General features: G+C 44.3%; 1 protein-coding gene across 7 annotated transcripts in view; it reads right to left on the bottom strand.

Annotated features, from left to right (window-relative positions):
* The window catches only part of LOC132836721 (RAC-beta serine/threonine-protein kinase), a 98,470-nt gene that overhangs the window by 66,639 nt on the left and 11,151 nt on the right, over positions 1-20,680 (bottom strand). The window contains exon 1 of one of the 7 annotated variants that reach the window (XM_060856134.1): positions 4,712-4,979. The exons of 5 other annotated variants lie outside the window; for them this stretch is intronic. The gene's annotated coding sequence lies outside the window, so the exon portion shown is untranslated. Of the gene's footprint in view, positions 1-145; positions 215-4,711; positions 4,980-20,680 lie in introns of those variants that run through there. One more of the 7 variants, XM_060856135.1, reaches the window with a different exon arrangement.

Below are 20,680 nucleotides of genomic sequence, written 5' to 3'. Positions count from 1 at the left end.
TACACCGCACAGAGTCACGTGTCTGCCTGAACTGTTTACACAGAACAGTTACTCAAAATAAGCTGAGTGAGAGAGGAAACAGCAGTGGTGTATTGCTGAGTGACAAAAGAGAAGAGAAGGGAGAGGAATGAGACAGCTTCCTTACCTCTCCCACTGTATAAGCCTGCAAACCCTCTCCTCCTCTCTGGCAGAATCCCCCTGCTGTACTTGCCTTTTCAGGAGGGAAATGCACTCGCGCAACAAATTCCACTCCCGCCAAAAACGGAATCTGCAGTTAAGAGATAACTCAGCTCACCAAGGAGATAGTACGGTGGCTCAGTGGTTAGCACTGTTGCCTCACTGCCAGGATTCCATCCCACCTTGACAATCGTGTGTGTGTGTGTGTGTGAGTGAAGTGTACACATTCTCCCCAGGTCTGCATGGGTATCCTCTGGGTGCTTTGGTTCCATCCCCCAGTCCAAAGATGTGCAGGTTAGGGTGGTTTAGCCTTGTTAGATTGCCCATAGCGTCCAGGGATGCGCAGGCCAGGTGGATTAGCCGTTTGAAATGTCCCAGGTTATTGGTATAGGGTAGGGGTGTGGGTCTGGGTGGGGAGCTCTTCAGAGGTTTGGTGTGGACTCAGTGGTTGAATGGCCTGCTTCCACTATGCTCACACAGTTGAATAGGCAGTTCCTACTTACAGTTACACACGGTCAGGTGGTGCTGAGGACCAGCACCTTGGTCAATAATTGTCCACCTTAAAACTGTTGGCAATTGGCTTCAACCATACCCAGACAAGGAAGCTGGAAAATGTAGGCAGTGGTGTAAAATGTGATTAAAAACTTGGAATTAAAAATCCTGCATGGTGTGGGCACCTGAAACGTTTCTCTGTGACCAAATTCACAAACAACCATCAGACAGCACCTAAAATTGAAGGAGTTCCTGACTGATAACTGGTTCTCCTCAGAGACTGTAACCTTACGTTTGTGGAAACCTTCATTTTAGCATCAGGCTTCCTTTCCGACTCGTGCTGCCCTTTGGGGGTACCAAGGCAAAACAGCACAGCGCAGCACTAACTTCCAAATGGGACATTAAACCAAGGTCCTTCTCAGGTGCAATGTGAAAAACCCTCACACCACTATCTCAGAGGGGAGTAGTGGAGTTATCCCCAGTGCCCTGGTCAAGAATTATCCACAATCGACAACGTGAAACCAAAACGTTATCGTCGTGTTGCTGCTTGTGAGAGTTTGCTGTGTGCCCGGTGGCTGCCGTGTTTTGTGCATTACAGCAGTGCCCACATTTTAAAGAAAAAGGTACTATAAAGCACTCAGGATCGTAAAAAGTGCTATGTAAAATGCAAATCTTTCTTTCTCAGATTGCTCATTTCTGTCTTCAGCACAACCATTTCCTGTTTGCAACACCTACTGTCTCCCACAAGGTAAACCCCACCGCCTACAGACACAGGGCAAACCCGACAGCACTCTCTTCTATGGCAGGTTTCATTTTACGCCAATCGCCCCTGCCTTTGGATGGGGTCCGCTGGCTTTAGAGTGGCGAAGGCTCCAGTCATAATGCACTGGGGAGAAATCTTGAGGGTCTCTGGCTGGAAACTGCTAAAATCCGCCCTGGCCACTCTCTCAGGGTAAACCAGATAGTGCAAAATACTTGGTCCCACATTCTGTCCATCAGCAGGGCACTCATTTGTACCTCCAGAAGACAGTCCACCTCCACCTTTAGCTCAGTATCTCTTCTGCCGAAACCCTTGCGCTCTAGATAGTAAAGTCCAGTGGGGACAAGGGGTGACATGTGGCAAGATGATGACCCACACACCAGCACTGCGTCTTCAACACCAATGGGCACAAACTCCCACCCTAACTCCCCGAAACAACAGACCCCTCATCACTGCAGTATGTGCAGCCCCTTTGGATACAAACCCTGACTCACATCAACCAGATGAGTGTATTTAATGTGTAGACATGCATTACAGGGAAATCACATTTGTATATGACTAAACAGTCACCACTCCACATCCAAAAATATCACACACTCAACCCGAAACACACTGACATCTGATTCCTAACCAGCCAGATAGGAAATTGGGAACTTTTCTGGCTACCTGCCCCTCTCATTTGTCCAAACATACAGCCCACCTACCTGGGCCCACGATGAAAACCTGTTCACCAAACACCTTGACCCCCCCCCCCCAATCTAAAATAGTATCGCTCACTCAGCGTGTGTTCAATTTGCTGGGACCTGACCTTGGAACTGGTAAAATTGTCAATGGGACCCAGTCTTACCTACGTAGAGGAAACTGCAGCTCATTTACCATTCAGAGTCAGACAAGGCAGTAGGGAGGGGGAAGGCAGGAGATCGAGAAGTGGAGCCGACTTTGTATCTACGGAAGGTGTTACAAAGAGGCAACCGAGCAGGAAGTGAGATGGCAGTGGTGGTCTGGTGTCTTCCTTAGTTTCCCACCTCCCAGTCCAGCTGCCTGGATGCAAAGAATTGCATCTATCCTAACCAAAACTCTTGCTGTTTCATTGTAAACAGTATTAAACCAAAGAGGTATATCGGCACAGAATCACTGATGTATTACAGTCTTGCCTGCAGCTGCTCTCCAAATGAGCACAGTGACCTAGCTCCAATCTCCTGCCTTTTCCCTGTAACTCTTGCACATTGGGTAATTATTTCAATAAACTCTGGAATGCCTCAACTGAATCTGCCTCCACCATGTTTCCAGGCAATGCACAACAGACCCCAACCGCTCGTTGCTTCAGAAGGCAGAATAAGATACTGTTTGGGCATCCAAGTCCAAATTGTCAGGCCTGCACCCGGAATAAAGCCTGCCCTATAGTCCATGTGCAACCTGACACCTCCTTGCAAACTTGTGGAGCCAGCAGAGCATGAGGAAGGCACAAAAAGGGAGGGCTTGAGAGAGCAGATATGGACAGCTGATCCAACAGTAGATTGACATGTTAGGTCTATACATTCCTGCCTTGGATGCACAGGCATGCAGGTTCCAATCATAGCGAGTTTTGAGAGGATTTGTAGCCCAGGTTGAGGTTTTGATTACTGACAGTAGTGGAAACAGGCCCTTCGGCCCAACAAGTCCACACTGACCCGCAACCCACCCAGACCCATTCCCCTACATTTACCCCTTCACCTAACACTACAGGCTATTTAGCATGGCCAATTTACCTGACTGGCACATTTTTGGACTGTGGGAGGAAACCGGAGCAGACACGGAGAGAATGTGCAAACTCCACATAGACAGTTGCCTGAGGCAGGAATTGAACCCGGGTTTCTGGCGCTGTGAGGCAACAGTGCTAACCACTGAGCCACCGTGCCACCCACAAATGTTTTGGATGTAGGTTTGCTCACTGAGCTGGAAGGTTCATTTCCAGAGGTTTCATCACCCTACTAGGTAACATCTTCAGTGGGCCTCAGGTGAAGCAATGCTGAAAATTCCTGCTTTCTATTTATCTCACACACACTCACAAAATAAATAGAAAGCAGGAATTTTCAGCATTGCTTCACCTGAGGCCCACTGAAGATGTTACCTAGTAGGGTGATGAAACCTCTGGAAATGAACCTCCCAGCTCAGTGAGCAAACCTACACCCAGGTTCCAATCCCGGTGCACAGAGCTGAACACAAAGATCTTGCTCAGTCCTGCAGCACTGTCAATCACATCCCATTTTGAAGGAAGACATTAAACCAAGGGCCAGCAACCCACCTCAACTGGAAACAATGCCATGACACCACTTGGAGGGGTGCTGGGGAACAACTCCTTATGTCATACTTAAAAAGCAGCTCTCCAGCATCAATAAAAACTGTATTAGGACCCGCTTCTTGGTGGTTTGCTGTGCGCACAATTGTGAGCAGTAATGACATCATAACGCGAATGTGGAAGGTGCTTTATAACTACATTTTTACTTTTTTCCCTTTACCAGCTCCCAAATTTACTGTCTAAATCCCAAGTGGACAAAAACAGGACGGTACAGTGACTCAGTAGTTAGCACGGCTGCCTCACTGTTCAATTCAGACCTCGAGCAACTGTCCAAGAGATCAGAGAATCCCTACAGCATGCAAGCAGGCCATTTAGTTCATTGAGTCCACACTGATTCTTTGAAAAGCATCCTGCCCAGACTCATCCTCCACGCCATCCCTGTAACCTTGCATTTCCCTAGGCTAATGCACCTAGTCTGCACATTCCTAGAAACAATTTCCCATGGCCAATCCACCCTAACCTGCACATCTTTGCACTGTGGGAGGAAACCAGAGCACCCGGAGGAAATTCCATGCAGACACTGGGAGAAGGTGCAAACTCCACACAGACAGACGGTCGCCTAAGGCTGGAATTGAACCACAACCATGGCATCGTGAGGCAGCAGCGCTAACCACTGACTCACCTTGCCATGTGGAGTTTGCACATTCTCCCCATGTCTGCATGGGTCTCCTCTCACAATCCAATGATGTGCAGGTTAGATGGATTGGCCATTCTAAATTGCCCCCTAATGTCCAGGTTAGGTGTGTTATGGAGGGTTTACAGGAATAGGGTAGAGAAGTGGGTCTGAATGGGATACTCTTTGGAGGATCAGTGTGGATTCACTAGGCCAAATGGCCTCTTTCCACAGTGTAGGGATTCTAACAAATAAGCATTCTGGCTACTGTAAATAGGAGGAGCTTTAAAAAAAAAAGCATTTTTAAGAACTAGGAAATAGCTCACAGTACCTGCAGGAGTAACGGGATGACCCTGACACTCTGCTAACTCCCACGGCACCAGTTAGGACAGTTCAGCTCCAAGTGGAACAACGGGACTGAGCAGAAACAGCACCACACCAGGCAGCCACGGGTTTGGAGTTCATTCTGAGAGAGGTGGGCTGTTGCAGGTTGGCCTGAGAGTCAGGTTATGCCCCTCTTACACAGTCCCAGCCAGCACACAACTTCCTCGTCGTGCTTGCAAACCTCCGCTTGCAAATTCCGCTTCTACTGGGGACGCATCAACAGCTTTGAGAAGTCCACAGTATTGTGGCGAATAGAGAATGCGACAGGAAAAGGAATCATCTGGAAGAGGAAGCTGTCAAGCTACTATTTTTTTTAAATGTATGTACATTTAATTTACTGCAACATCAGGTTGGCTATACCCTCCCTAGTCAGCACCTCTACAAAAGGTTCTCCTGACAATATTTATAGTTAAACAATGACAGAAAAGATAGGTTTTGTTTCCAAACAGAAGTGTGTTTGATTTTTTTTCTCTCTTAGAGATACGTACCAAAAAGACAACAGATATCAAAGACACACCTAGAATCTCTTGGCACCTCCAGGATAAACAATAGCAGCTTCTGTAGTAGCAGCCTGGAGCAGGGATTCAACTACAAGGGATACAAGAGCTGCCATCATGTCTAGCCCATGGCACAGTCACACTCAGCAGAGGACAGTATTGCAAAAGGTGTAGTTTTCAGAGGGACTGCAGGACGATGGGAACGCAAGCGGACAACATGGTTTTAAGAACATCAATGGGGTGCTTGGGTTTTACAAAGAGTACACAAGCCATGACATTAAGAAACAAGACTCTGCTTTTCACATCTTAAAACATTTGACAGCCAATGAAGTGCTAGCGTTTTAAAGTGGATGAAATACAGAGAGCATGGCGGCTAATTGCGCAGAGCATGCTACAATAGTCAATCAGGCAAAAGTGAGGACTGCAGTTGCTGGAGATCAGAGTCTAGAATAGAAGCATTCCTGATGAAGGGCTTTTGCCTGAACCGTCGATTTCCCTGCTCATCGGATGCTGCCTGACCTGCTGTGCTTTTCCAGCACCACTCTAATCCATGCTACAACAGTCAGATTTTTGAGATATTGATCGGAGGATGAATATTCATTGGGACACAAGGGAGAACTGCTTTTCTGTGAAATAATTTGGATTACAGTAATCAATTCTGGTCTCCCTGCTATGAGAGATATGCTATAAAACGAGAACAAGTTCTGAAAAGATTTACAAGGATGTTGCCATGTTTGGAGTGTGGGGGGCTAAAGGGAGAGGCTGAGTAGGCTGGGGCTGTTTTCCCTGAAGCATCAGAGGCAGAGAGGTAACCTTCGAGGTTTATAAAATCATGAGGGGCATGGATAGGATAAGGAGACAAGGTCTTTTCCCCAGCAGAGGGAGGTCCAAAGCTAGAGGGCACCGTTTTAAATTGAGAGGGGAAGATTTAAAAAAAGGGAGCAATGGGGCAACTTTTTCACACAGAGGGTGGTGCAGGTCTGGAATGAACTGCCAGAGGAAGTGGTGGAGGCTGGTACAATTACAACATTTAAAAGGCATCTGGATGGGTACATGAATAGGAAGGGTTGTGAGCAATGTGGGCCAAATGCTGGCAAAGGGACTCGATTAACCCAGGATATCAGGTTGGCATGAACGAGTTGGACTGAATGACCTGGTTCCGTGCTGTACATCTCTAATGCCGTACCATCTTTTAGAACAATGCATGCAGGCCAACAGGATTTAACATTTCATTCAAAAGATGGCAGTTCCGACAATGCAGCACTCCCACAGTACTACACTGAAACATCAGCTTTGACTTTGTGCTCAGGCCCAAGAGTGGGAATCCTGAATTGTTGACTTGATTTCTTGGTGACTGTCTGAGATTGATGGACCAGAGTTTCACTCTTTTCCCACATGTGCAAGATATCTTTGAAGGTGTACTACCAAAACACCACAGAACTGCAAAGATCTCTGGTGGGTAAAATCGGCGAGAGATTCAGTGGCAGAAAGACTGTGAAGTGGGCTCCCATAAGAGTCTGTGCCTGGCCACTGTCACTCTCAACTTTACAAACAAAACCCATTTCTAAATATAAAAGCCACACCAAACTCGCAAAACTGGCTTTAGCAATACTGAGGGGTGCTGTCTCTGGACCTGGAAGAATCTAAAAAAAGTTAAGATTTATTCAAAACTCATAAGCACCATCCAACGCGATGAGGTCATGAAGATTGGAAGGGGTGCAGGGAGTTAAGTCACTATCTCCCACAAGATTCTAAGCAAGACTTTGTAGTTATGTAGGCCTTGGTCTTGTAACCTGGAAATAGTTGCAGAGATGCAGTAAACACATCCTGTTTATGTGACAAGACTTTTCTTGTCAGCTAAGAAGGTACCTATGCTCACAAATGTAAGTCCCCTAAAGAACCCACACATTGAATAGGTATGGTTGGCACCACGCAGGAGGACCACAAACGAATGATTCTAGATCAGTGATAAACATTGCAGAACGGGCATAGAACTAGCAAAATAAGTTTCAACCTTGATAATTCCAACAATGAATTCTTACATTTTGTTTTGAAAAGTAAGGCAGCATGTTACTTTGAAGACAAGAATATAAATGCGTTGAGGAACAAGGGAAATAAAAATACAAGAAATCAGTCAAACTTATCATGCAAGTCAGAGAAAATGCTGGAAAATCTCAGCAAGTCTGGCAACTGTAAGGAGAGAAAAGAGCTGATGTTGAGTCTAACTGGCCCCTTGTCAGAGCTTTAAAAAAGGGTCAGTTAGACTTGAAACCTCAGCTCTTTTCTCTCCTTACAGATGCTGCCAGACTTGCTGAGATTTTCCAGCATTTTTTCTCTTGGTTTCAGATTCCAGCATCCGCAGTAATTTGCTTTTATCATTCAAGTCAGTCTGGTCATGAAATAGCAAACCGAAAACTAGGGTATGCTTTTAGAGGAATCAAATTGAAAAGTAGAGAAGTTACAATGACATCAAGCCTTGAAGTACTGTGTATCATATTATAATTTATAAGCTTACAGTTCCTCTCATCTCGTCACTAATTTGGAAACCCCAGATTGTCAGCCAGTAGCTATTAATTTATAAATCCCAACTCACTCTAAAACCTAACCAAATCCTCTTTTTACACGCCTCCTAGATTCACTGATCCCTCTGACTTTCACCGAAATTTCTCACAAAAGGGAAGAATCCCGATGTTAAATCTGTTGTTAGCAACTGGACGAGATTAAATTAGGGCAGGAAAAGACTGATATGGGCTATAAACATTGCTGTGTGCCAGTTGGCTTGCTGTTCTCCAACTGACATGCAATTCTAACACAGCTTCACTGAATCTTTTACCTTAGAATGGGCTATTTCAGGCTGTATTCAAACTATACTTCAGGCCAACTAAGGCAATTGGAGCCCATTTCAGTCTCTTAAGTAAACCAGATGCACATTTATTGGCTGTCTCAGAAGCATCTGCAAATTATCTGAGACAGACTGTACAAATGGAAGCTAGGTACTGTACTGAACACACAAGAAACCATGACAACTGCTCAAATGTCTGTGCGCTTCGACTGGAAAATAAAAGCTAAATCTTCATCTATACGGGATAAAGCAGAGCAAATATTTAAATTTGGGAATGGTCAAACAGCCTCATCCCTGTAACAGACACAAACTGCTGACTCACAGGTCAACTTTTAACTGAGTCTAGGTCAAGGCTTCGAATAAAGACCAGCTTCCAAGTCTTGGCACTTAGCAAGTCCAATGACACAACTCTACTGCTAATGGGTTAGAACAGAGTTAGCCCATTCAGTCCATTAAGCATGCCCTTCTATTCAATGCAATCATGGCCAATTGGACATTTTAATGCATTTTCCCCCACCTAAAGCTCGTAATCTCGGCCTTAAAAACATTCCAAAGACTGAGCTTCCACAGCTCAGTGAAAGAAAAGATCACAACTCTTTGCGTAATGTTTCTTCGTCTCGAATGTAATTTTTGTTTTTATTCATTCATAGGATGTGGAACTCAGTACTGAAGCCAACCTTTCCTGCCTACCCCTAACTGTGCAGTTGGCAGATTGCTGTGGGTCTACGTCACATGTAGCTCAGACCAGCTAAGCATAGCAGTTCCCTCCCCTGAAGGGAGTTAGATGAACCAGTTGGGATTTTTGTGACAAACGACAATGGTTTTATGGTCACCATTAGTTTCTTAATTCCAGAGTTGTTTTTACCAAATTCAAATTCCAACATTTGTCATCGTGGGGTGTGAATCCTGTTTCTCTTGGTCTCTGGATTAGTAGTCTTGGCAATAATATCAGCAGGCCACTGCCTTCCCTAGGCGTCACCCTAAAGTTTACATAGCATCTCTGGTTCTAACTTCCCCAACTAGAGAAAAGATCCTGCCAGCATCTACCCTGTCTACCCCTTCAAGTATTTTCTAGGTTTCGGTGAGATCACCTCTTGCCATTTGAAATTCTAGAAAACACACAGTCCCAGTTTACAAATTCTATCTTCACAGAACAATCCAGCCATCCAACTGGCGAAACGGAGATTTGCGTTGAGGTTTTGAATCATTGGGGAGGTCACTCAACCTACCAGGCCCCTGCTAATTCCATGAAGGAAATCTCTGCCTAAACCCATGTCTTAAATCACACTCGGAAGCTTTTACAACAAATCTGGGTCAAATACTGACCTCTTTTCTGGTTAAAACGTATCCCATCTTCCTCCCACTATTGGTGATCAGACACCGTCTTTCCCAATAACCTCTTGCATATAAAAATGTTCTTCCCACTTCTCCTTTACCATGTCAAGGAACAGTTTCAATTGGATGTTCTATATTCATTGGATTGATGACTAGAATGTCCCCAAATACCTCATCAAAACCCCGCAGAATTTTGAATTCTGAAGTACTTAAAGCTCAGAAAAAAACAACAAAGGAAACACACTGATGAATTTCGAGCCAAAATGTTCCAATAACGTTTTTTCTTTCAAAAAAGTGGATTTCAAACAAGGGTTTTCAGCATCAAAATCCAAAGCAGCTGAAGTCCCTCAGAATTTGTTCAGGCACTTGCCAAAATGGCATCGCTGCTGCTTCACAAAAATCAAACTGACCAACATTCACAACGAGGTCCCCCACAGAGCCGTGTGACAATGGGAAATGGATTTCAAGGACTTTGGGTGGAGTGATAAATATTGCCCAGGACTCTGGGGTAAAATGCACTAAGGGATCTTTCATATCTACCCAAGGTGGTCAGAATTCAATACCTCACCCGGAGGAGGATAAGCTGTTAACTCCCTCAGTATCTCACCATAGTAGCAGCATGGATTTGCTGTGCAGAGTGGAGCTTGAACCCCACGTCCTTGTGACACCAGAGGCAATGGTGCTACTGGGGTAGATGGCACTGAGAATTTCAATAGACTTGGGGTATCGGTTCAAATCCTACCAGGACAGATGGTGAAATTTGAATTCAACAGAAAACTGGGGGAGGAAAGGAAGCTAGCCTAGGCACCCGTGTGATGCAGTGGTAGCGTCTCCACTTGCTCCAGAAGTGTGTAATAACAGGCTGATTAGCAAAAGAAAAAAAAAAGTTAGCCTCATGGTAAACATGCAACTACTGTTGATTATTGTGAAAAACCCATCTGATTCACCAACACCCTTTAAGGAAGGAAATCTGCTGGCCAGTTCGGAGGAAGGGCCGCTTGACCTGAAACATTAACGCTGATTTCTCTCTACGGATGCTGTTGGACTTGGAGCTTTTCCAGCAATTTCTGGTTTGAATCTGCTGTCCTTACCTAGCCTGGCGACACGTGACTCCAGTTAACTGGGCAATAAGCCATGTCTGATTGCGTTGATTGGGGCCAATCCTGTCCTATTGACAGTGCCACTCAGAAATCAATGTCTGACTGAAAGGAACTTTGCCAGAAAGCGCATTTGGCTTAAGAAAGTCATAAGGGTTTCCTGACACACTCAACATCCTCCATTGGGTTGAGCTGCTCCCTATTTTACACAGGGAGACAGCACCACCAATATTTCTTATTTTCCATCCTTGATGTGCATGGGCATTTAATTTTTTTTTTTACATACACACACATGCCCAACCTATAAGGGCCCTTCCAGATTACTATGTAGCTGCACGGCTTGCAGAGGTCACTCTGGGAGCATTTTTCCATGCAGCAGAGACTATAGCAAACAAACATAATTAGGGGTCGCTTAGCTCAATTGACTGCATGGTTGGTATGCATTGCAGAGGGATGTGGGTTCAATCCACATGCCAGCTGAAAACATCACAAAGACTCCATGTTCTCGACCTCGCTCCTCACCTGAGGCCTGGTGGCCCTCAGGATAAACTCTAAATGAGACAGCAGCCTATGATCCTCACGAGCAAATGTAACAGGGAATACAGGAGATTTTTCTGTATCTATGGAGTGGTTAAACATGCTGCCAAGGGAGTGGTTGGTGTGAGTAGCAGAGATTAACTTGATGGGAAGTTGGACAGACACAGTGGAGAAAGGAATTGAAAATTACAGACAAAAATCATAAGCTGCTGGAAAAGCTCAGCAGGTCTGGCAGCAACTGTGAAGAGAAAGTAGAGTTCCTGTTTCGGGTCATGTGACCAGTCTTCCGACATGCTGAGCTTTTCCAGCAACTTTGGTTTGTCCGATTGACAGCACCTGCCGTCCTTTCCGAATCCAAAGTTACGTTGGCTTGAGTTCGATGAAATCAGGTGAGAGATGGCTGTTGTTGGTCAGGTAGCCAGTTTCTACGCATTCTAAGTCACCTTATGATAGATATCATCAAAGAATACTCTTTTAAAAAAAAGCAGAATTCACCACAAGCTCAAGAACCATTCCTGCAGTGATGTTTCATCATTGTCAGTGGGTTCCAGGGAATCATCAAAAGCAAATAGGGCTTGATCTGGTCTAAATAGTTGATCGCGAATTTGGGTGAAGCCAACCTGCTGTGGCATCTCTACGCTTCCCTAACAGCACAGGCTGGGTGTTTGCCATCCCATTGTAACACTGACAGATGATGCCTTCAGGGAAAGTATACAGCCCCACCCAATCTTTCCATCTTCATCAATGGCAGAAGGCCCATATTCATCGGAATTAATCAATGGAAGATCCTCTGGTGGATCAAGAATGTAAACCATAAATCACAGTCTGGCATGGAACGCTGTCTAGAATTAGCTCATACGGAAGGACAACCTCAGAGGTTAATAGAGGACAAGGTGCCATCGATGATAAAACAATGCAGGAAGCAGTCAAGAAACAAGGAAAACAATGTAAAAATAACAGATACATTTCTAAAGCACATGGAGGAGCAGAGGGATTTGACTGTATGTGTACTAATTACCGAAGATAGCCAGACAGGTTGAGAAAACAAGGCGTATGGGATCCTGGACGTTATAAACAGTAGTGTGGGTACATAAGAAAGCTATCACGCTGAATTGTTACAAAGCACAGATTTGGCTTCAAGTAAATGTAGTGTCTAATTCAGGGCACTGTACTTTAGGAGTGATGTGAAGGCAGAGAACATACAGAAAACATTTATGAAAGCGTTATCAGGATGAGGGACCCCTATGTGAATAGATTGGAGAAGGTTGAAAGCTTTAGGTGATGGATCTAGAGAGAGGATAGGCGAGACTGCTTACATTTGTTGAAATGAAAAGTACCAAAGGAAGCCAATTCAAGGCGATTGGCAAAAGAAACAAAGACAACAGAAGGAAAACATTATGTGCGGGTGGTTAGGATCTGGAATGCACTGCCTGAGTGTGCAGCAGAGGCAGGTTCAAACGGGGATTTCTAAAGAGAATCGGACAATTATCCAAGAGAGAAAAAAAAATTGCAGCACTAGGGGGGATAAAGGTAGCGGATCGGAACTAATGGCAGTGTTCTTGCATAGATCCAGCATGTACATGATAAATTGAATTGGTCTTCCTATGTAACCTTTCTACGAGACTACAAAATAGCAGGGGGTCACAAAAACGATCTCCCAGGATGTTAGCGTCAATGGAGGGAACCATGGCATTGTAAATGTGGTATCTATAGGAACTGGAGAATAAAATTTTAACCCTCAAGCCTGTTCTGCCACACAGTCACCGCAGCCACACGAGTCAATCATGAACCCATGTGTCCACTTTTACCCCATAATACCTTTGGGTGACAGAAAAATATCAGTCTCAGAATTAAAATAATTGACCCAACATCAATAGCTGTTCGGAGGTTCTGCGCACAGCGGTCAGCATGTGCCAAAGGTTAATGGTACATGTGGACCCATAAATCCAAACCAATAAGAGGGAACATCATTTTATTCTTGGAAAAAAAATTAGAGACAGACTTTCTAGGAGAAACGTTTTACAAGTTCTAGACTTCCCAAGCTGCAGAATAATTTCAGATGCAGACAGTACTAACCTAGGAAATTACAGACCAACATTTTTCTCCTCAACATCTGTGGTCGGAAACATTTTGCAATCTTTAATTAAATATGAAATTGACAAAAATTCAGATGACAGCAAAATGATTTGAAGCAGTTACATCTGATTTCAGGGAGGAAGATGGGGCGCGTCAACTCTCAACTGCCCCCTATAGATCATGTCCACCACTCTGCCCTCATGAATCCTCTTTGTTACTTCTACAAAAAACTCAATCAAGTTTGTGAGACATGATTTCCCACACGCAAAGCCATGTTGACTATCCCTAATCAGTCCTTGCCTTTCACGATTCTCTCCAACAATTTAACCACCACCAATGACAGGCTCAACGGTCTAGTGTTCCCTGGCTTGTCCTTACCACCCTTCTTAAACAATGGTAACCACGTTAGCCAACCACCGGACTTCCAGCACCTCACCTGTGACTATCAATGATACAAATATCATAAATAAAAGTTATGCAAATAAAAATGCAAGGGGCCCAGCAATCGCTTCCTGATTTTCCCCTCAGAGTTTGAGGGTACACCTGATCAGGTCCTGGAGATTTATCCACCTTTATGCTTTTCAAGACATTCAGCACCTCTGTAATACAGACATTTTTCAAGATGTCACCATCTATTTCCCTACATTCTATACCTCCCACGCTTTGCACCCTCTCTAATAGGTACATCAACATACTGAATCAGAAAATTTTCTTGTACACACTTAATAAATACCCCTCCATCTAAATCCGCATTTATTAAGGCAGCAAGGTGGCTCAGTGGTTAGGACTGCTGCCTCAGCACCAGGGTCCCAGGTTCGATTCCAGTCTTGGGTGACTGTCTGTGTGGAGTTTGCACATTCTCCCAGTGTCTGCGTGGGTTTCCTTCAGGTGCTCCAGTTTCCTCCCACAGTCCAAAGATGTACAGGTCAGGTGAATTGGCCATGCTAAATTACCCATAGTGTTAGGTGCATTAGCCAGAGGGGGGTGGGTTAATCTTCTGAGGGTCAGTGTGGACTGGTTGGGCTGAAGGGCCTGTTATTTCCCCACTGTAGGGAGTCTAACCTAATCATATCTGAAATCTCCTTACAAATTTGTTTCTCTATTTCCTGCTGACTTTAACACAACCCCAATAAGGTGGGGATCATCCCTTTCTTATTTCTCAGTTCTAGGAATATCCTCCCTCAGTACAACTGCAATGCTATCCCTGATCAAAAACGCTACATCCCCACCTCTCGTCTCCCTTTCTATCCTTCCTAGAGCATTTGTGCCTTGGAACATTAAGCTGCCAGTCCTGTCCATCCCGGAGCCACGTTTCTGTAATTGCTATGATATCCCAGTCCCATGTTCCTAACTATGCTCTGAGTTCATCTGCCTTCCCTGTTACTTCTCTTGCATTGAAATGAACGCAGTTTAATTTATCAGTCCTACCTTGTTCTCTGCTTTGTCCCTGCCTGCCCTGAGTGTTTGCCTTGCTTCTTTTCTCAACTGTACCAATCTCAGGTTGATCTCTTTCCTCACTATCTCCCTGGGTCCCAACCCCCCGCTTACTAATCGTCCCAAGCAGCTCTAGCAACACAGGTTCATCTGCTCTATCCTCCTATTCATACCCTCATTACCTCATAGCATCAAGAGTAATCCAGATCTTACTACCCTCGAGGACCTCCTTTTTAAATACCTGCCTAACTTTCTATATTCGCCCTTCAGAATCTCAACCTTCTCTCTTCCTCTGTCATTGCTTCCAATGTGTACAGTGACTTCCTGCTGGTCCCTCTCCGTTTTGAGAATATTCTATACCCTCTCTGAAACATCTTTGATGCAGGCACCAAGGAGGTGACACGCTATTCTGATGTTTCGCTGCTAGATGCAGAAGTATCTGTCTGTGCCTCTGACTAGAGAGTCCCCTAACATAATCGATCGTTTAGTACCAGATGTAGCCCTCATTACATTACAGCCTGTCTCAATACCAAAAACTCACTACATTCCCGTGAGTCCATCACCCCCTACATTTTCCAAAACAGCATACTTGTTTGAAAAGGGGATAGTCACAGAAGACCCCTGCAGTACCTGCCTCCCTCGCCTACCTTTCCTGGAGTTAACCCATCCACCCGACTATATCTGCTGCTTTTCTCCCTTCCTATAACTGCCTTCCATCCCACCCCTTGCTTTTGTAAATTCCTCACTGCCTCTAACTATCGCTCCAACCGATCCATTCGATCCGATAGGTTTCACAACCAATGGCATTTATTGCAGATATAATCCTCAGTAACTTGTAAACTCTCCCTAAACTCCCACATCTGATAGGAAGAGCATATCACTCTACTCAAGGCCATTTTTGCTCCTTCACAATCTCCAGACCCAGAAAATTGCACTTTCTTATTGCTCTAAAAAAAACACTGCTCCAGCTAACCTAATACTTATGGCTTATATTGTAAATATTTAAACAAGAGACAGATCTCAATGAAACACTGAATCAAGGAAGAAGCCACTCTACTCAGTACTGTAGATTAATTGTGCACTTATCTGTTTCTGTGCTGTGACCTCTCCCAAACAGGTTCCCCCAAGATCAGTTGTAAATTTCACCGTTTGTTAGCTCAAAGTCAAAGTCAACTATAAAAAATTACAGGACTTGAGAATGGGATAGTTGTAGATAGTACAGATACAGTGGGTGACATGGCTAAATTCTGTCCTAAGATTCTCGCTATCTCTCTACTTTTATTCTGACTGTCCTATTAAGTTTGCAAGCAAATGAGTCTGCATGAAATCACATGAATATTCCTACTCAGTTTGAAGAACCCTGGTTGGTAATGTCCAAGCACGTCATTTATTGCATTGGTGCACCATTTGCATTATCTAACTCCCTTCATTTTGCTGGAGAACTGCTCCTATCAGGAGACGTTGCTATAGTTCGTCGTGTTTTGTTTGCTGTTGTTGGTACAGACTATGCACAGTTTGCTAATGAAACAAACTTTGTTGACTGTAAAAAAAAAGGCAATTGTCCGAAAGTATTTCTGTCACTCCCACCTTGATAGAGGTGTTTTCCCCTTTTATTGAGTTACAGGATGTAGATACTACACTAAGTGCCTGGAGGGCAGTTAAGAATAAACCACATTGCGATGGGTGTGGAGTCAAATATAGGCCAGACCAGGTAAAGACAGCAGAACTCTTCCCTAAAAGAAATTAGATGGGCTATTCCAATAATAGATAACAGTTTCACAGTCATCATTAGACTCTAAACAGAACTTAGATTAGATTAGATTCCCTCCAGTATGGAAACAGGCCCTTCGGCCCAACCAGTCCACGTTGACCATCCGAACAGTAACCCACCCAGACCCATTCTCCCTCTGACTAATGCACCTAACACTATGGGCAATTTAGCATGGCCAATTCACCTGAGCTGCACATCTTTGGACTATGGGAGGAAACCGGAACACCACAAAGACACAGGGAGAATGTGCAAACGCCACCCAGACAGTTGCCAGAAGCTGGAATCGAACCTGGGACCCTGTAGCTGAGGCAGCAGTGCTAACCACCAAGTCACCATGCCACTCCAACTGAGTAATAAGTGTGTAATTAAGGAGGACAATTACTTAGTCTTAGCATGAAATTATACACACACTCAATGAAGTGGTCCAGAGAAATCTCTTCACAGTCCCTCTCACGTGGCAACAAATTGGCTTGCCATAGATATATCCCTTCCCTCTCAGCTCGTCACAAGCCTATGCCAGCACTGGATAACTGACCAAATTCAGGTTCCGTTAAACAGATCAGCATTTGCAAATTTGTTGTCAGCTCTCATCAGCTCGAGATTCTGCCTTCTAAGTTAGACAGCTGTCGGTTCAAGTCCCATGGCAGCCCTTAAGCACATTAATTAGGCTGACTTGACAGCACCAAGGGAGTGCTGCACTCGGTAAGTGGCATCTTCCTTTTGATGAGATGTTGAACAAAGACCTCATCTGCATCTTCAGTGAGCAGAAGCAGCTTCACGGCCTGACTCCAAGGTGAAAGATTCTCCTGCTATCTTGTCCAACTATTATCGCTTAACCAATGTAAAATCTGCAGTCGCTCACATCCCTCTGCCTTGCATGCCTACAACTTTAATTGCATCACCACTGGCGACCACACCTTCGGTTCCTGTACATCGTTCTCTGTACATCTTCACCCCACTCTTCTCCTTTATCACCACCAGATCATTAAAGCTTTTGGTCATCTGATCTGAATCTATGTCAGAGTTTGTGCGACAGTAAAGACCCTGTTTACAGTTTATTGCTTTAAAAAGGTACTATGTGAATGCAAGCTACTGTTGCTGTGCACATATAACGAATGTCCCCCAGAACGCTTAAAGGCTCTTCCTGATAATCCTGACAATGTGAAAAACTCAACAGAAATGCAAGTCACTCTCCCCTTAAATTCACCTGTTGTCTTCCACCAGTTATGGAATAAAAATGACAAACATTCCTGTTGGTGTAACCCTGGGAAATTAAAACAAACAGAGATTCCCCACCGGGTCAGAGTGCAGAACAGATTTTTGGACACTCTGACTAGAAGGCTGACAAACAGCATTCAGTGCTGTTGCTTTCCAATAATAAAAAGTGCAGAGGAAACACTGTATAAACAGCAGATACCATCTACACTTCACAGCACGCACATGTATATGGTAACTGCTGAGGCTAGTTTCAACCTGCCAAAATCTGATGTAATGTCTACATATATACTAGCACACATCCCCCTGCTACACACACACAGCACCCCACCAAGTCACACGCACCCCATATGTAACTCGGTGGAACCCCTTTACAGCACAAAACGATATGAATACTGCCAGCTAAGTAAATAGTTGATACAGCCGTTGGCATTCAGTAGAGACTTTGGATCAACTTGGACATACAAGAGAGCATTACAGTACTTCACTGTGATTGGTCTGAAGCAGACATTCACTTTGCTACATGCATGTATTGAGAGCAACATGCATTTACAGTTACAAGGGGAAGCTGCAGTGTACTGGTCATGTTACTGAACTAGTAATCCAGTACTCCCAGACAAATATTTTAAGAAAATGGGTTTATCCTTCCATGGCAGATGGTGAAATTTGCATTCTTTTAAAACTTGCAATTAAAAAAAAACTAATGGAAACTATGAAATTACTACAGATTATTGCAAAAAACTCAGTAATAGAGTGATACAGCATGGAAACAGGCCCTTCGGTCTAACCCGTCCATGCCGACCAGGTTTCTTAAACTGAACTAGTCCCATTAGCGACCTTTGGCCCATACCCCAAACCTTTTCAATATGTACTAGTCCAAGTGTCTTTTATATGTTGTTACTGATGCCCCTTAGGCATCAAAATCTGCAATCCCTACCTGTGACTCCAGACACATAGCGATGACCATCATAGAAGCTCTACAGTGTGGAAAAAGGCGATTCGGCCCAACTAGTCCACACCAACCCTCTGAAGAATAACCCACCCAGACCCATTCCCTTTATCCTATATTTACCCCTGACTAATGCACCTAACCTACACATCCCTGAACACTATGGGTAATTTAGCACGGCCAATTCACCTAACCTGCACAACACTGGACTGCGGGAGGAAACTGGAGCACCAGTGGAAACCCACTCAGACACAGGGGGGAGAATGTAGACTGTCGCCAAAGGCTGGAATCGAACCCGGGTCCCTGGTGCTGTGAGGCAGCAGTGCTAACCACTGAGCCATTGTGCCATCCCATGTGGTTGACTCTTGATTACCATCTGAACAATTGATGCTGGACTAACAACGACATCTACATCTCACAATCAAATTAAAAAACACAAAACCAGCAACCTCAGGAACTGAAATCATGCTGAATATCAGGTCAGGCCCATTGGAGGCTCGTGGATGGGAGTCAATGGTGCTCAGAGCTACGTGGAAGTGACAAAGGGGATACATCCAGCACCTACCTGAAGGTGCTGGATACATTGAATAAAATCTTAAAAAGTAGTACGCAAGGCACACTCCAAAAACCTCCAGTTTCTAGACAACTTCAGTTTTGAGAAATTGTACCTGCAAAAATTAAGAAATGGTCTCATTGATGAGAATTCCTGATATAACTCAGAGGACTAATGGAATATTAGTCTAGGAGGTGCTCCTGCCTCTTACGGCTGTGTTGGTAATTCTCCACGCTGGAGGTGTTTGCTTCAAATCAGTCTCCTATGTCTGTTTACGTGCTGCCATAAATGACACTTATTTAAAACTTTCATAGTCTCTGTCCTCCATAACAAAACAATCAACATTCCAATACTATTCTTCCAATACTAAACTTCCATCTCATTGTTATCAATTTACCAGGAGAAACAATTTTTCACCAATTACCATGCCCCCCCCCACCACCATTAAGTCTTGATTAATAATTTTAATTGAGACACAAGGGTATAAGCAATACGAAACCTTGGATGAAATCAAAGATCAGTCACGATCCAATCAAATTGCAGAAGACAGCCAGGAGGATGAATGGCCTCTGGTTGCTGTGATGCGACGATTACAAAATCATTATAATTTAGAGATGCCGGTGTTGGACTGGGGTGTACAAAGTTACAAATCACACAACACCAGGTTATAGTCCAACAGGTCTAATTGTGAGCACACTAGCTCTCGATTGTGGACCACCTGGTGAAGGAGCGGTGCTCCGAAGGCTAGTGTGCTTCCAATTAAACCTATTGGACTACAACCTGGTGTGGTGTGATTTTTAAAAAGTTATTATAGGCAAGGAAGCTGGTTCAGTACATCTTAGATATCCTCATGACCCCACATATCCACCATTGCTGCATCCCAGATCCTTAGGTTCACTTCTTTCCCACTTCCACTCCAATTCCTCAAAGATTTCCTTTGTATTCACCTGTTTTTGGTCCCTTTTCTTCACCCTAAATCCTTCCTATATTGAGATGCCCAGATCTGCATGCAATACCTCAAATGTGGTCTAACCAACGTCTTGCACTAATTCAGCTTCACTTCCGTGGTTTCATTCCTAATGCCACGAGGAGGGGTACAGCCCAGAAACTTGCTTTATGAGCACTCTCAGAATTGAAGATTACAGTCAGCCCCAGATCTCACTGTTCCACCATTCGGAAGAACTTTACTATTAAGGGTATACTTCCCTTCAGTGCTCTTATTTGCAACATTAACTTCTGCATAAAAACAGCATCTGTCACTGCTCTGAATGTTCATAGTTGCACTCCACTTCTCTTTTCAATCAGACTAGTTATTTTTTTCTACAACCTCAATATGAGAGGGGTTTGCGAAAACCAAACCAATTGCAAATCTGGCCAAAATGTCCCCGAGTGAGGTAGAACATACTTGTGTTGAAGTGCATTTCAACTAAAGCTCCCTCTAGTCTTAAACTGAAAGTAAAGCTCCTACCACACTGTCCCTAAACACACTCAGCTTGGGATTAGGTACGAAGTAAAACTTCCACTTCCCTGTCCTTATCAAATACCCCCAGAATAGGGACAGCACACAGAAATGCCCCTCTACTCTTAAAAGTAAAGTTCTCTCCACCCTT

This window comes from Hemiscyllium ocellatum, chromosome 47 (genome assembly GCF_020745735.1).
Source record: "Hemiscyllium ocellatum isolate sHemOce1 chromosome 47, sHemOce1.pat.X.cur, whole genome shotgun sequence".
In the NCBI taxonomy this organism is placed as follows: Eukaryota; Metazoa; Chordata; class Chondrichthyes; order Orectolobiformes; family Hemiscylliidae; genus Hemiscyllium; species Hemiscyllium ocellatum.
The sequence above is the reverse complement of the archived record's forward strand: the minus strand, read 5'-3'. Positions and strand labels throughout refer to the sequence as shown.